Source organism: Amblyomma maculatum, chromosome 3 (genome assembly GCF_055883805.1).
Source record: "Amblyomma maculatum isolate TAMU_Amacu chromosome 3, ASM5588380v1, whole genome shotgun sequence".
Taxonomy (NCBI): Eukaryota; Metazoa; Arthropoda; class Arachnida; order Ixodida; family Ixodidae; genus Amblyomma; species Amblyomma maculatum.
Window position 1 is genome coordinate 109,385,633 of NC_139346.1, and position 16,391 is coordinate 109,402,023.

Sequence of the window (16,391 nt, forward strand, 5' to 3'; positions counted from 1 at the left end):
CTGCCGGCTCTACTGCGACGAGTGACGCACTTTATTTCGCTCCGTCACTGTCAAAAATAACGATTACGTGTACAGCATTGACTGGCCTTTCCCATGCACCACGCTGCGAGGCAGAACAGAATACACGTGGCATGGTGCAATACCGCTTGCAGTTCGAACTGAGTGCCGTAATCACACCATGCTGACGTCATCACCGGATGTCGCTTCTGCGCCGAGCTTTTTGCGCATCTCTTTATTCAGTTTCGGGCTCGTACCGAAAACAGCGTCGGATTAGCTCGCGCTGTAGGGATTTAGAAATTATTTTTTATTGGCTTCAAAAACGGACTTGGCATCTTCTTTTCCCGGCTTCGAACTCCATATTGGCGCTAATCGCCCAACTTCGATAAATATAAACGTTAATTAGAAGGGTTCATTTAATTTTCTGGATAATTAAAGGAGTTTTGCAGCATACTGTGGGCACTGAGGCAGAGCGTTTGTTTCTGTAAATATTTTATTTTTTCACATCTGAAACAAATGATTTTCAAAACTACATAGCCTTCCCTGAAACAGTCCGTATAAGACCATAAATCGTAATAAATCGGATGTCACTTAGGGAGTCATCAAAGCCTCCAGGTACATTATTGGGCGTTCACTCGGTGAACCAGCGGGGCACCATTCATGACGGAAACTTAAAACTACTTCGTTATGAGCTTTTTCTCATCGATGCGAGCATGCAGGCCGCTTCATTTCACGGCACCAGTTACTCTGCGGTATAAACTGAGAATACATGTACACAGACGGATTCATAACCGCAATATCTTATATAACGCAAATCAGAACGGAAAATGCCGTAATAGAGAGTTTTATTGTAATTTTACCCTAGCCCTATCTGTTAATAGGAGAATAGCGGTACACCTACTGAGATGAAAGGGCAAGAGTTGGGGATGGGGAGGAGGCATGTGCATTGGCCCTCTTTATTTCCCTTATCCTTGTATTCGATATGGTCACCGCGTTCAAAAGCTCGCTAATATGAAACGAAGTACTGCGCAATACAGTGAAATCTCGGTTATTGAACAGCCTTGCGAACAGAACTGTCTAAAAAAGATTGCATGGAGGTACCCTCGCTTTTGTCGGTTTTCTTTGTCGGCCTACACGGACGGCATCCTTAACGGATGGCAACAGCGGATGGCAAAAACGTAGTCTTGAGAGAGACTAGAACGCGAATGATAAAGCAGAAAGGCTGCCATGAGCCATGATATCAGGTCATATGTGCGGCGGTTTGCATTACATTGGCGTCATCACGGTAACACTTCTGACCCCACCCGGAAGATGGAGCCATCTCCCAGGCACGCGTCCACCGCTCTCGTTCACCCCAAGAAGCGGAGGACGATTGAGGCACGTGCCCTCAGGCTGCCCTTCACCGGGTGGTCTAGAGGGCAAGGGAAATACCCGCAGTGACAAAACTTAGTTCCGGGCCCGCATCGTAGCCTGTGGCGCAGGAGGAGAGTGAGTGGTGACGACCGAAGTTCGGGACCAGACGTACGTGCAACTATACGGAGAGCCCGGTGTGTGGACCCGAGGCACCTTAATCCCGCACTTGATATGCAAATGGCGGGGCTCTTTCCCCCTTCCCGGTGTCCCCAGCACTCGCCGCCCGTACGTGTCGTCCCCGAGGGATATCCTCCGCGGCGCGACCGGGACTCGCGGACGTCGCCTCCCGTCGGCCCGGCGCTCGAGCCCACCCGCTCGCGCGTTCGACTCGACGATAATCTGTCCTTAATCTCCCTCGTCCGTGGTTTTGATCTCTGTCCACACTCCCACCCCCCTTCTTAGATTCCCCACGTGCCGTGCGCTCCCGCGTCTCTTTTAATTCCGGGTGAAGAGAAGGAAAGGTGTGCGGGGTGGCACAGCGGCTGCAGCGTATATATTTTGACGCTCCGCTGAGTTGCCGCGAAAAATTCCTCTCGATCGTGCTCGCTTGATCTGTTATGATGCCTCGCGGGATTCCTTTCGGGCAAGCGACAGGTTGGGACGACGAGGAGGGGTCGAGGCATGCAAATCCGCGAACCTCGTGCTCAGCCCTGTACGATCGAGTCGAGCAACAGAGCGCCCTCGGCGATGTATATTTGCTTCCCCCGCCACCGGGCCGGTGTGCTGTCGGTGGGATAACCCGCTGTTCGCGTTACGCTGGCGACCGGCGAGCACCCCGACTCAAGCGACGCCTCTGTGCACGCAGCGGTGTCTCCTGGTCCACCCCTCTCGCTCATCGATGCCTAAGCATCAGTTTTGTTTAGTGTCAGGCAAACTTCGGGACAAGATATGCATCGAGGCCGCCCGCAGACAGCCGCTGCTCGAGGGGTCGATTGGTTGGTGTTTGTAACAGGGATGCTAATTCTACATATAAGAGGGTCTTTATCAAGCGATACGTGGGGGTGAAACGTATCGTATCATTGTAGAGTCGCGGAGAACAAGAGGATGAAAGGATGGCAGCTAATGGAAGGGTAATACGGCGGTCAAGGCCATTCGAGGAACTTCGGGGAGGTTCCTCTAAAGGGTAAAAAAATGACTGATGGTTTGACTTCGCAAACCAACGTAGTGGGAGCAAAAGCGTCCAAATTTGGAGGTTCGGTTCACATTTAAGTAACATAAATGTTGGGAGTCCGCTGCTGAAACTTACGGGGTTGGACAATCTGTTTTGTAGGTGGGCCAAGTCGGTTTTGAACGAGAGTCGAATCAGTTTTCGAGTAGCACAAAGTGAATATTCCGGCTGGGTGAAGTGCACTAGTGCAATCGCCGCTCACCTTTGACTCACCTTAAGAGGGTAACATGATAGAGTTGTGTTAATTTGGATTCATTGCGCGCGGATGGAAGTTAATGAAGACGCGTGCAATCAATGCGCGGTGGGATAGAGCTGCAGTAAAACACGGGGTGATCGACTGCGGCGATAGCCACGGTTTTTATTGCGATAGCAATACTGTGTCAGGTTTCGGCCCGTCGTGTCGTCCCGGGAGGGCCACGTTTGACCTTGAACAGCACCGAAGAAGGATAAGAAGAACGCTCGGTCACCGGCAGCTATAATGCTTTCGCTCCACATTCGGTTCAGCAGCATTGAACCCTTCTCATTTATATGAGGGCTGGTAGCTTACGCTCTCGCGTCATACTCTCGCGTCCCCAATAATGTAGCACCTTACACTCATATGGCGTGATAGGGGCATAATGTAGCAGGCAAACGAATCTTCCGCCGTTGCTATCGCAATTCAACTAGGTTTAACCAGAGTTAAACAGCAACTATTTTTTTTATACTTTCTTGCCAAAGGGAGTTCATAAGTTTTAACCCACTCCGCTCGAACTGGAGAACAGCACGTACCTGTCAAGTGACTGGGTTACCCACGTCACACAACATGGCGAGAGGAGAAAAAGAGAAAGAGAGAGCAGGCGTCAGACCGCTACCAGCGAAAGCCGCGATTGAGGTCAGAAGTGCTACGGCCTAAAAAATATGAAATATTACCACTGACTTCGGTCTTCTTGCTTCCAGAAACGGAGTTAATCTTTCGATGCATCGTATGTTGCATCTTATAGAACGTAGCAACGTCCAGTGCTATGCCCTGGCGCGTAACTGTAATAGTCACTGATAGCAAGAGAAAAAAATGATTAGTCCCTGGCACTTAGGCCTTGCCGCATAACCCAGGACGGCCTGAATAACATTGGCGCAAAAAAGAAAGAATAAATAGTGTCGTGACGCTGGGGCTACGTCGACCCGGCCTTCACTTGGTAGCGTGCAGAGACTCGGGGTTGAAGTAGGATTGAATCTTCGAAGTTGGTGAAATATGTACAAGCAGGTTTAATGGCACTTTGAGAAAACTTATTTACAATATTTACACGAAAAAGAAGGGTACATCAGCAAAATGGCAAGCGTTAAGAGTTCATAGCGAGAAGCGACTGGATGAGCCGTTTACCCAGGGCCCAGAGCGACATTTCGTGCTCTGCAGCGTCCTTAAAACCCCCTATGTCCAGCCCCTCTCTGAAGATGCTGACCAACCAAATCCAGGGCACGCCCCTCAGGTATCGGCATCCAATCGAACACATCACTGCACTGATGGTCTGAAGCACTGACTGGTCCGGCATTCATTCGTTGGGCGTGATCACTTGTTGGCGGGAAAAGCTTGGGAACGGCGAGGAGAGGAGGTACATTTCTATTCTTCAGCAAAGAAACCACAGGCTGGTTCTGACAAGGGGTTTTACTTCTCAGAAACCCGAGTGCACGTGGCGCCGCATAGGGCTCCCAACATGGTCCCTTTTTGACAATTGCAAATCTTTCCTGCATTCCCGGGAAATCACTTAATGGCCGTATGAGTCATGCTCCTTTCTTGTCCTGCACGTCAGCGGACATGTCACTCTGTCGTCTCCTTTGGATAGGAGGCATTCATCACTGGAGGATAGCACTTCTCGACTGGAAGGGTGAACAAAAGAAAGAAAGCACTTCCTGCTATTTCCCTCAGGGGGACGTTTCTTTGTGTTTTTCCAGACGTTCTCTTGACAGGGTCAATTTGGCATTTGCAGGTTGTCCACAAAGCAAAACATGCTTACAAAACAGGATTCCCATCACCACATATTCACAAAACTTATCCATGCCCACAGGCGAACAATAGAGCGCGCAATTGCGGATGCTTGGTCGTAACAGCCTCCTCCCCCGCCAGAAGAGTCTCGGAGGGCAGCAGTCCCAGCTGCTGCATGAAGAGACGACTTAATGGCCTGCACGTGAACGCTTGAAGCTCGCTGTTGCTTGTCGCGTTGTCTTGATTGTTGTAGGCCAAATTGCTCGAGCTGTCTGAAACTCAACCACATGTCGAAGCAAGCACTCGGCTCCCGTCTGAAGAGACCAGGTTAAAAGAAAACTGCCATTGTTGTTCGAGAAAAGCCCACTCTCAAGACGTTCAGGACCCACGTATGCCTAGAAAACCAAACGTGCTGCTTTACATAGTCACACATATACAAGCGCACGAGAAAAAAAATAAAAACCTGATTATCAATTTGGATACATGGTGAGGAACACCTCGGACTGCTTAGAAACAGCGGCTAAGCGCGTCCGCATTCCCATTTAACTTCCCCTTTTTGTATCTTATTTCAAAATTGTACTGCTGTAAAATCAAGCTCCACCTAAGAAGGCGACTGTTCTTCGATGTCGCAGTTTGCAGCCAAGCCAGGGGACAATGGTCCGTCTCTACGGTGAATTTGGCCCCTCCAAGATAGCACTGCAATTTTTGAATGGCCCATACAATGCAAGCGCACTCTTTCTCTGACGCGCAATAAGCCCTCTCTCTAGAACTCAGTTTTCTGCTCAAGTAGAGCACGGGGTGCTCATTACCGTCGTCATCTCTCTGGCAGAGAACAGCACCTAACCCTCGATCACTGGCATCACACTGGACCGTGAATTCTCGGTCATAGTCTGGAGCTCGCAATACCGGACGGCTAATCAGCACAGCCTTCAGGTTTACGAAGGAGGCTTCCTTTTGTTCGTCCCAGACTACATTTGTCGGTTCTGTCTTGCGGAGAGCGTCGGTCAGAGGGCTAGCCAAAGCTGAATAGTTAGGGATGTAGTGATTGTAGTACCCAGTCAGACCTAGGAATGCTCGAATTTCCGCCTTCGTGCTCGGCCGCGGATAGTCTGCTACCGCAGAAATCTTAATCTCGCTGGGTTTCCTGAAACCCTGACCTACATGGTGACCCAAGTAGTCCACGGTCGCCCTTGCCAGGCAACATTTCTCGGCCTTTACGGTTAGTCCAGCTTGACGCAAAAGGCTCAGTACAGCTCTTAGATGTACCATATGGTCCGCCCATGAGTCGGAAAAAACCGCAATGTCGTCTAAATAAGGCACCGCGAATGTTTCACACCCCTTTAAAACCCTATCCATGAGTCGGGAAAAACAAAATGGAGCATTTTTGAGCCCGAAACTCATCATTGTTGGCTGGTAGCTGCCCGTCGGAGTGACGAAAGCCGCGTATCTGCTGGCGCGTTCAGTGAGCGGTACTTGCCAGTATCCTCGAGTAAGGTCCAGCGTAGTCACATATGCCGCTCTACTGACCTGTTCTACTCTCTCCTCAATATTCGGAATAGGATACACTTGATCCCTGGTGAGAGAATTTAGCTTTCGGTAGTCTACCACAGGCCTAGGGTCTTTACCTGGAGCTTCTACTAAGATCATAGGCGAAGCATAATCGCTTTCCGGGGATTTTATTACTCCCAATTCCAGCATGCGAGTTACTTCCCTATCCAGAATTTCTCTTTGCCTTGGAGAGAATCGGTAGCACCTTGATCGCACTGGCACGTCTGAAGTCAGCTCAATATCGTGCTCAGTCAAATCAGTCCTGCCTGGCCTGTCCACGAAGCAGGCCTCAAACTCTGTTATTATTTCGCCCAGATCGGACAGCTGGGATTTCTTTAGTTCTCCTATCTGCTCCGTCCCTTTGAGAAGCTCCTGTATCTTAGGATCATTGGCTTGCTCCATAGCCAAGTCCTCTCGGCTTCCACTTAAAAGTCTCGTGAGATTACTAGACACTGGCGGCAAGAGGTTACTCTCAAGAACGTCCTCATTCCGCGTCTCATCAAGCTCACTTTCAAGTAGACTTATCTGAGATGCCTCGCTCTCAAAGCTTTCTGGCCCGCTATTTTCCGCATTTACCACTGTTTTAACTGCCGTTTCCTCCGCTGTTGATTTTTCTGAAATGAGCAGTGTAGCTAGTTCTCGCGCCTTTGAACGTGTTAAGGCCTGCACATCTCTGTCTCCGAAAATCAGAAGGCAAGCTTTGACCTTCTCGTAGTTGTCCGCGTCCTCCTTGTTTAGCCGCGCGACAACCTCCGCTGCCTCGCAGGGCAGAACCGTCAATAATCTCTGAGACCACGTGTCTCGCTGGAAGGACAGTTCTTCGCAAGTTCGCTCAAAGTTACCCAGATACAGACCGATATCCCCTGATATCACATATGGCTGCATGTACTTTGACATCTTGAAATCTGCCTCCTTGTTGAGAAGAGGTACCGCTAGCTGGGGACAATTGCCCGACCTCTTGCTCAACTCTACTTCTAATTTCCGGAGCTCAATTTCTAGCTCCCGCTTTTTTGCTTCTCTCTCAAGCTTCTCACGTTCGTGCTCCCTTTCCTCTTTTTCCCTCTCAAGTTCACGCTCCCTTTCCTCTTTTTCCCTCTGACGTTCGCGCTCCCTTTCCTCTTTTTCCCTCTGACGTTCGCGCTCCCTTTCCTCTTTTTCCCTCTGACGTTCGCGCTCCCTTTCCTCTTTTTCCCTCTGACGTTCGCGCTCCCTTTCCTCTTTTTTTTGGGCGATGAGGTTCCATGCTTCACTGAGCTCCTCATCATCGGCTCCCAAATCTGTGATTGCCTTTATAATCAAAGGTTTTCGTGCCAAACCACTTGTATCAATTCCCAGTTCCTCACACAATTGCAACAGTTCCGGTTTCTGCAGCTTTTGTAGGTCCATGATCGCTCCGAGTGTCGGCTACTTCCAAAACAACAGTGCAAACTACCAAACCTAAAGGCGTTTCAACACTTTTTACCAGTTCTAAAATCTAACCTTGTTCTAGAACCTGGTCCACATCAGAAGAAAAGCCAAGCACTCACCCACACATGCGATCGATGTTCCGAGCTGCTCTCTTGTTGGCCGATTGTTGCTCCTGCTTGTTGCTTGAGATGCCACCTCCGATCACCAGATGTTGTGGCTTGTAGATTCTGATCCACCTCGAATCACCAGATGTTGTAGCTTGTAGATGCAGATCCCAACGCTGGTCACCAGTGTTGGGGCTTGTAGATTCAGATCCTACCGCTGATCACCAGTCGTTGTGCTTGTAGATTCAGATCCCACCGCTGATCACCAGTTGTCGTGACGCTGGGGCTACGTCGACCCGGCCTTCACTTGGTAGCGTGCAGAGACTCGGGGTTGAAGTAGGATTGAATCTTCGAAGTTGGTGAAATATGTACAAGCAGGTTTAATGGCACTTTGAGAAAACTTATTTACAATATTTACACGAAAAAGAAGGGTACATCAGCAAAATGGCAAGCGTTAAGAGTTCATAGCGAGAAGCGACTGGATGAGCCGTTTACCCAGGGCCCAGAGCGACATTTCGTGCTCTGCAGCGTCCTTAAAACCCCCTATGTCCAGCCCCTCTCTGAAGATGCTGACCAACCAAATCCAGGGCACGCCCCTCAGGTATCGGCATCCAATCGAACACATCACTGCACTGATGGTCTGAAGCACTGACTGGTCCGGCATTCATTCGTTGGGCGTGATCACTTGTTGGCGGGAAAAGCTTGGGAACGGCGAGGAGAGGAGGTACATTTCTATTCTTCAGCAAAGAAACCACAGGCTGGTTCTGACAAGGGGTTTTACTTCTCAGAAACCCGAGTGCACGTGGCGCCGCATAGGGCTCCCAACATGGTCCCTTTTTGACAATTGCAAATCTTTCCTGCATTCCCGGGAAATCACTTAATGGCCGTATGAGTCATGCTCCTTTCTTGTCCTGCACGTCAGCGGACATGTCACTCTGTCGTCTCCTTTGGATAGGAGGCATTCATCACTGGAGGATAGCACTTCTCGACTGGAAGGGTGAACAAAAGAAAGAAAGCACTTCCTGCTATTTCCCTCAGGGGGACGTTTCTTTGTGTTTTTCCAGACGTTCTCTTGACAGGGTCAATTTGGCATTTGCAGGTTGTCCACAAAGCAAAACATGCTTACAAAACAGGATTCCCATCACCACATATTCACAAAACTTATCCATGCCCACAGGCGAACAATAGAGCGCGCAATTGCGGATGCTTGGTCGTAACAATAGGAACATTTCATTCACTCTAAAAATGCAATATGCACATTCTCTGATATTTCCTTAAAATCCTCTCCCAGACATCATACCCCCCCCCCCCTCCCCCCGTTTTACTTATTCTGTTGGTCCTCTCAAGCACAAAAAGGAACAAAATAGACAGGGAGACTGGGCCAGCAAAAGCTTTGCCGGGCTTAAAACCAGAGAAGAAGAAATTGAAAGTATTACCAGCTGAAGGTTTAAAAACGTATTTGAAACATTTATGGTTAAAAAATAAAAAGTAATAAATACAACGAAGTCCGAGTCCCAGGCAGATTCACGCTGCCCTGAAAAAAAACACACACACAAAAAAACGGCCCAGGAGGTGGCATTCATAACTATAAAAGACAAAAGCCGAAAACAGAACACGAAATGGAAAGAAGAGAATCAAAGCAAACAGAATTGCAAAAATAACAAAGAAAGTGTGGTGAGAGAGGCTTTTATTACGCTAAAACTAGGTTTAAAAGAAGCAGTGCAGTAAAGTGGTAAGAGGGATAGTCGAGTACAAACAGGAGGGGTGGAAAATAGAGCATCACAATCAACAGCGGCATTGTAAGAAAAACTTCCACGAAGAGCCCACAAAGAAAAAAAGGCTGCAATGAGGAGCAGAAGAATGAAACAGAACAAAATATATTAACAAAAAGTGCTGAAAAATCAAACACAAGGAAGAGAGAGAAAGGTATAGCCGAGACGAGGCAAAAGTAAATTAAAAATTAGCTAGGGTTTTGCTTTAGTTAAACCCGGTAGGTTGCGTAAGCAAAGCCGACGCAGCTTCTTTTTCTGTTTTTTCTTGTTCTTGTTCTTGTTCTCCTCTTGTTCTTGTTATTCTTCTTCTTGTTCTTGTTCTTCTCCTTCTTGTTCTTGTCCTTCTTCTTGTTCTTCTGCGGGCCGATCGGGTTTGCCCGACGGCTTGAAAAGGGGCCCCATCGGCGGTCGCTCTAAAGGTAAAATGTGGCTACCGGCCGGGTTTACGCAACTGGCTGAAACTTGGCGTAGAATTGCGTACACAATAAAAATGCGAGAGAACGTGGACAGATGCAGGAGACGTTCATTACTACACTGGGTTTGCATCCTACACGAAAGGCGTGGCAAGCAAAGGCGCTGGACAAAGTGGCATAAAACACTACTAAAGCACCACTATACCATATAGGCCTGAAAAAGCAGCATAAAAGACAGAGAGTATTTGTAATGCTTAAAAAAATTATTAGAAAAAAGTAAATATGCGCATATATGCATGAATACCACTGAAAAAGTAAGAGCGAGAGTTGCAAGTCTGAAATTAGAATTATGAAAGACGCAAAGTTTTGCCTGCGAAGCGTCAATGAATGGGTGACAGTGTATGCATAAAATCTCGCGAGCATAAATGGGAGCGAATGAGGCAATCAATACTTAATATATATATATATATATACAAGTATTTGCGTAGATGCTGATGTTGTTTGGGCAGAAGCTTCCATGAGCAAAGGAGCAATTCAGAATCGTAAAAAGCTCAGTTCATGCAATTATGCATGGTGGCCAAGCCACGGGCACGGGTTCTCCACGTTGATGATGAAGGAAAAAGATATCTATTGAATTTGCCTTGTCAAAGGTTCCATTCTTTGTAACATCATGTGACATAATTTATGTATAAGAATCCGCCTTCTTTTTAATAAAACGTTAGTTGCGAGTCAGCGCTCGTCTGTAGTGCTTCTCTTCCTGTGTGCTTTGTGTCTTCACGCTGTTCCACCTTCTATATTTAATGTGAATTGTTTTAGTATTGTGAAATAACTTATGAAAACTTTTTCGGAGCATTTTGCGCCAAATCGCACAGACGCCAGGTTGGTGGTGTTTCGGATTGTAAAGCTACCTTGTTAAAACTTCTTTGTCGCTCTTCTCGTACCAACTACATCGTACCAGATGCTAATAAACCTTATATTAAGGTTAAGGCTCATCAGCAAATAACACTTCATCCTTTGAGCAATATAATTAGCCCCAAAGGTTTAGTAAAGAAAAAGATTTTCTTTGTGCCAGCGATGTGCCGTCACCATGAATAACAACGCATGAAAACCTCGTGTGTGTTGTCCGTTGTCTCGTGCGTATATTAAATACATGCGCCTCAAGGCCCGTTCGCGCGACTCACGAAATTCAGACTACAAGTTAAAGACGCATGCACCAAGAAGCTGACGTCGCTACGTGGCTCTTGGCGACCGAGCAAATAGAGATGAGCACGAAGTGCGGTGTGGTGTGCAACCATCTTGACAGAGCACAAAGACATTTCTTGCACCCGAATTCTTGGGCGATCCCTCCTTGTGGATATGGGCCATCAGTTAAGAGGATAACAACAAAAACAACGGAGCACAGCGTCTTCTGGCTCGTGCACTGACGAGTGCTCAACAGCGCCGACGTGTTACAATTTCTAGTTGGGGTTCGGGGTATCAAGCACTCGCCCCACAAGAGGTCACCTCATGTCCAAAGCGTTAAAGCTAGATGTTTTGCGGAGTGATCGATCCTACACCTGGCGTCTAAGTGTAATCGACGTTCTGATTTAGCATGAACACCCGAAAGGAACCGACTATAAAGGACGACGCAGCATGAAATGCACACAGTTCAACCACGCCAAAAACACGCGAAAACTTACTTAATCTCGGTTATCGGCCAAAACTCTCAAACCCAAGGAGCCAAACACTTCGACTGTTCAAGCCCCCCACTGTTCGCTATTTCAGTATCACCAAAGGCCCGGCCAAAGCCCTAACCACCCCATCCGAAGAACACGTCGCGGGCACTGAGTTGTTTGAATAAATTACTCCTCACTTCAGCCGTGGACTCGAAGAGAGTTGCGAGAGCACAAAGAAGAAAGGATACGCGAGGTGTCCGCTCCCGACGTCCTTACTCTCAACAGGCGGTGGACCTTCCCTCTCACCTCTCCACCTTCTTTTCCATGTTCGCTGCATTCGGAGCACGACTCAATCCTTCCATTTAATTGTAAATGCAGCCACCCGCGCTCTCGCAAAAACGCACAAAGAGCTCGCATGCCGAGCAGCGGGTGTAGTGCCCGCCCCGTCCTGGTCCGCCGTCATCTGGTGCGGACAGTCGCGCGGCCCCTTCGTCAACGCCGGCGAGCTAGCCGCTCTCCCCTCCCGTCCCTTCACTCTCTGCCATGTCGACAAAGCTATCGCCAACCCTCGTGTCCGCTCTCTTCGGACGCACGGCGCTTTTGCAGTTTTTGCCCCGTTGCATCGCCCGGCCAGCCGGAGCCAAGCAAGCCGTGTATAAGACCGCTTGACGGCGTCTCGTTCCCCTGCGCTCCTTCATGCATTTTGCTAACGTTAGGATTGTATCGGTTCCCGCTGCCCGCTAAATTCCATCTGGACGGGTACCGGGAATGGGAGCGCTTTTGACGTTGTAGAACGACAAAGCTTTGATGGCAGTCGGCATGGTGCAGGCTGAGCGTAACATTTTGGGTTCACTTTTGAGCGCCAGATCCGAATGTGAGCAGCGTATTGTAATATATATATATATATATATATATATATATATATATATATATATATATATATATATATATATATATATATATATATATATATATATGTATGTATATGTATCGGGAGTACGAGCTAAATGTAACCAAGGTTTTAAATATAGGTTCGCCATATAGTGCACTCAAATCAATTAAGAGCTGTTCAGAGTCGCCTATACTTGTGTCCACTTGCTGCGACCTGCACTGTACAAAGCGCGTTTAGGATTTCATCATGACCTCCCGTGACCTGACGCGCAGCCCACGAAACCCATGTTTGTGGAAGATACTTTTCAGTGTTTGTTTTTTTCTGAGAGTGCATATTACGGTTTTTGGGAAGTCGGTGATGTTGGCTATATTTAATATTTTGTGCTGGACAAAATTATAGGGTTGCTCCGTGCTTAGACTTAAAAATTAGTTTTCCAAAGCAAGAAATAGAGGCAGACGTCGGTAAGTTGTTCGGCACGCCTATGAAGTGTCGTCTCATGTAGTTAATTTTTCCATCGCTCACATGGTGGAACGTTTTATTGAACTAGAGGGCACCGTATCTGATTCTTTCTTGCAGAAATAGCTCACGGAATAAAGAAAGTAATCACTTGGAAAGAAATGTTTTTTTTTCTTTAAGCTGGTGAAATTGTGTGGGGACGCAATTGGACCCTGCGTAATAAAATTAAGCGTCTTATCTACTTGCATTTTTATTATTACTTTTTTTTGCGAAAGAGGGAGCTCTAAATGCACGCACAAAATCCTGGACTCTTCTCCAGATGTAGAAGTGATGCGCATGTAGGCAGACGATATGGACAGAAAGGAGACATACTGCAGCGGCCGAAAATCGGACTTAAATCTATGTAGTGTGACAGCCAGCGGTTGGTTAAAGAGGGGATCGCGAGGCAGCCTCTCCGAATGAGAAATAATATACGGGTAAACCATGCGAAACACGTGTTTAACGCGTTTAATCGCCACTCAGACACCCACAAGTGCAGCGCACAAGTAGTATTCGCCGGATCCCCCCCCCCCTACACACACACGCGCACACACACACACACACACACACACACACACACACACACACACACACACACACACGCACACGCACACGCACACGCACACGCGCACACACACACACACACACACACACACACACACACACACACACACACACACACACACACACACACACACACACACACACACACACACACACACACACACACACACACACACACACACACACACACACACACACACACACACACACACACACACACACACACACACACACACACACACACACACACACACACACACACACACACACACACACACACACACACACACACACACACACACACACACACACACACACACACACACACACACACACACACACACACACACACACACACACACACACACACACACACACACACACACACACACACACACACACACACACACACACACACACACACACACACACACACACACACACACACACACACACACACACACACACACACACACACACACACACACACACACACACACACACACACACACACACACACACACACACACACACACACACACACACACACACACACACACACACACACACACACACACACACACACACACACACACACACACACACACACACACACACACACACACACACACACACACACACACACACACACACACACACACACACACACACACACACACACACACACACACACACACACACACACACACACACACACACACACACACACACACACACACACACACACACACACACACACACACACACACACACACACACACACACACACACACACACACACACACACACACACACACACACACACACACACACACACACACACACACACACACACACACACACACACACACACACACACACACACACACACACACACACACACACACACACACACACACACACACACACACACACACACACACACACACACACACACACACACACACACACACACACACACACACACACACACACACACACACACACACACACACACACACACACACACACACACACACACACACACACACACACACACACACACACACACACACACACACACACACACACACACACACACACAGTGTTATCTCCAAGAGACGCGAATAATTCTTCCCGTAGCGACTGATCACTAAAAGTTAGGCCATTTAAATACATTCAGAGAGAAAAAGTCACAAAAAGATTCATCCCATGGGCAGCACAGTGCGTTATTCTTCACTTACACTTGGCGTAATGATGCTGGAGCCGAATAAAAATATAAGTTACTGAGAAGCTAGAAAGGATCGTCATGATTAATGCCTTATAAAAGTGCATTATACATGTCTCCCGGTTATGGCTCTCGATTACGCCATGAATTTCTTACTGAGCAAAAGCAATTTCTTAAATAGGGATCTCCTGAATCGGCGAGCAACGTGACATCAGTTTCCGACTTCGCAGGCCACATTACAATGCCAGTAAGAACAATGAAGAGAGACGGAGGGTGTGTGTGCGTGTGTGGGAGGAGGAGGAGGGGGTGAGGAGCTGGCAGCAGTTCACCTTTAGCGAGATGTTTTCTGTGGGAAGAGGATGAAATTTCTTATTTAGAGAAAGGCAATTTTGCCCAGTCTTGCACAGTTGGATGATCTTCGTTAGTTTACAAGATTGTATTACCCACTTTATCACAGTTGTAACTGACATCAAATTTTTTTACAACAAAAGGCTGCGCATTTGTACCACTACGGTTTGGTCGTACAGGTGACGAAAGCTCTATCCTGCTTTCCTAATCTCAGTGCGATCACATCAAGGGGCATCCGTCTCTCGAAACACTTGGTTTATATAGTGTCTAAGCTATATTGGTTGGTTTATAGTGTCTAACGTCCCAAAGCAATTGAGGCTGCAGGAGACACACTAGTGGAGGGCTCCGGAGCGACCACCTTCTTAATTATGCTTATTGCAAATTCACATTTTTCCCAGCCTTCTAATTAGTCGACAAATAAATGCGGCATTCGCGGATTACGGGATGATACGTCGTTGACGCTGACAACGAGCCGACCGCACTAGATGAAAGCTGTTCACGCAACCACCATTGTAAAGGCGCTAAACTTCTTTGCATATCGCACAGTGCATTACATTCCACTCGGATAGTTTGTACGCACTATCTGAGATATGCGGGACCAAATGTTGCACCTGAAATATTTTATAGAACAGAAGGCTACAGCGCGCTCCATGAGCCGAGCCTACGTCCCCCGTCAGGAGCATGGGCCTGTGTTTCGCTGGTTCAGCGGCGCTGCTGACAGCGACCCACCGTCGCACAGCGGGGAGCCCTTGGGCTTCCCGCGGTGACAGGGGCGTTGACGGGATTGACGGCGCGTGCGCATGTCATCAGCCTTGTGCCCCGTGGCGGGAACACGGGCCGCAAAGCACGAGAATCTACCTCTTCTCCCCTCCTTCCTACCTGATCACCTCACTCATTCGGGTGCACCTGAGTGCGCCTTTAGGAGATGCGGTATATGGGTTTACCTATCTGAAGTGTCTATTGTTATGGAGCGAATAACATTCCTATCGCAGTTTCGTTATCGAGGCCACAGACGACCAAGAACTGCTTCTGAAGAAATTATCAGAGCGAAAGGAGTCGCCGCCCTGTAGAAATACGTGATGAGGCAGAAAGGGCGTATGGGATGGAAGAAGTCTTGTAGATGCAGTGATAACGCACAGCCTGAGAGCCACAGCATCGCGCTGGTAACCAAGGGAAGGGTAACATTCCAAACGCGAGGAGGAACGAATTGCTTCTCTCGTCTGGTCTCGAGAAGCAACCGATTACTTCTCGGTGTGCAATACCGAGAGGGATACAACTGCGGTGCCCGGGAGGGGAAAGCTTCTCTTGCCTCGCCTGCACCCGGAGACCCTGGACGGATAACCTTGAACTTCCCTACCGGCCGACGACTACGACGACCCGGTGAGCCACCCGACCTCTTATGTTATCGGATAGAACATTCTTCCGCAGTG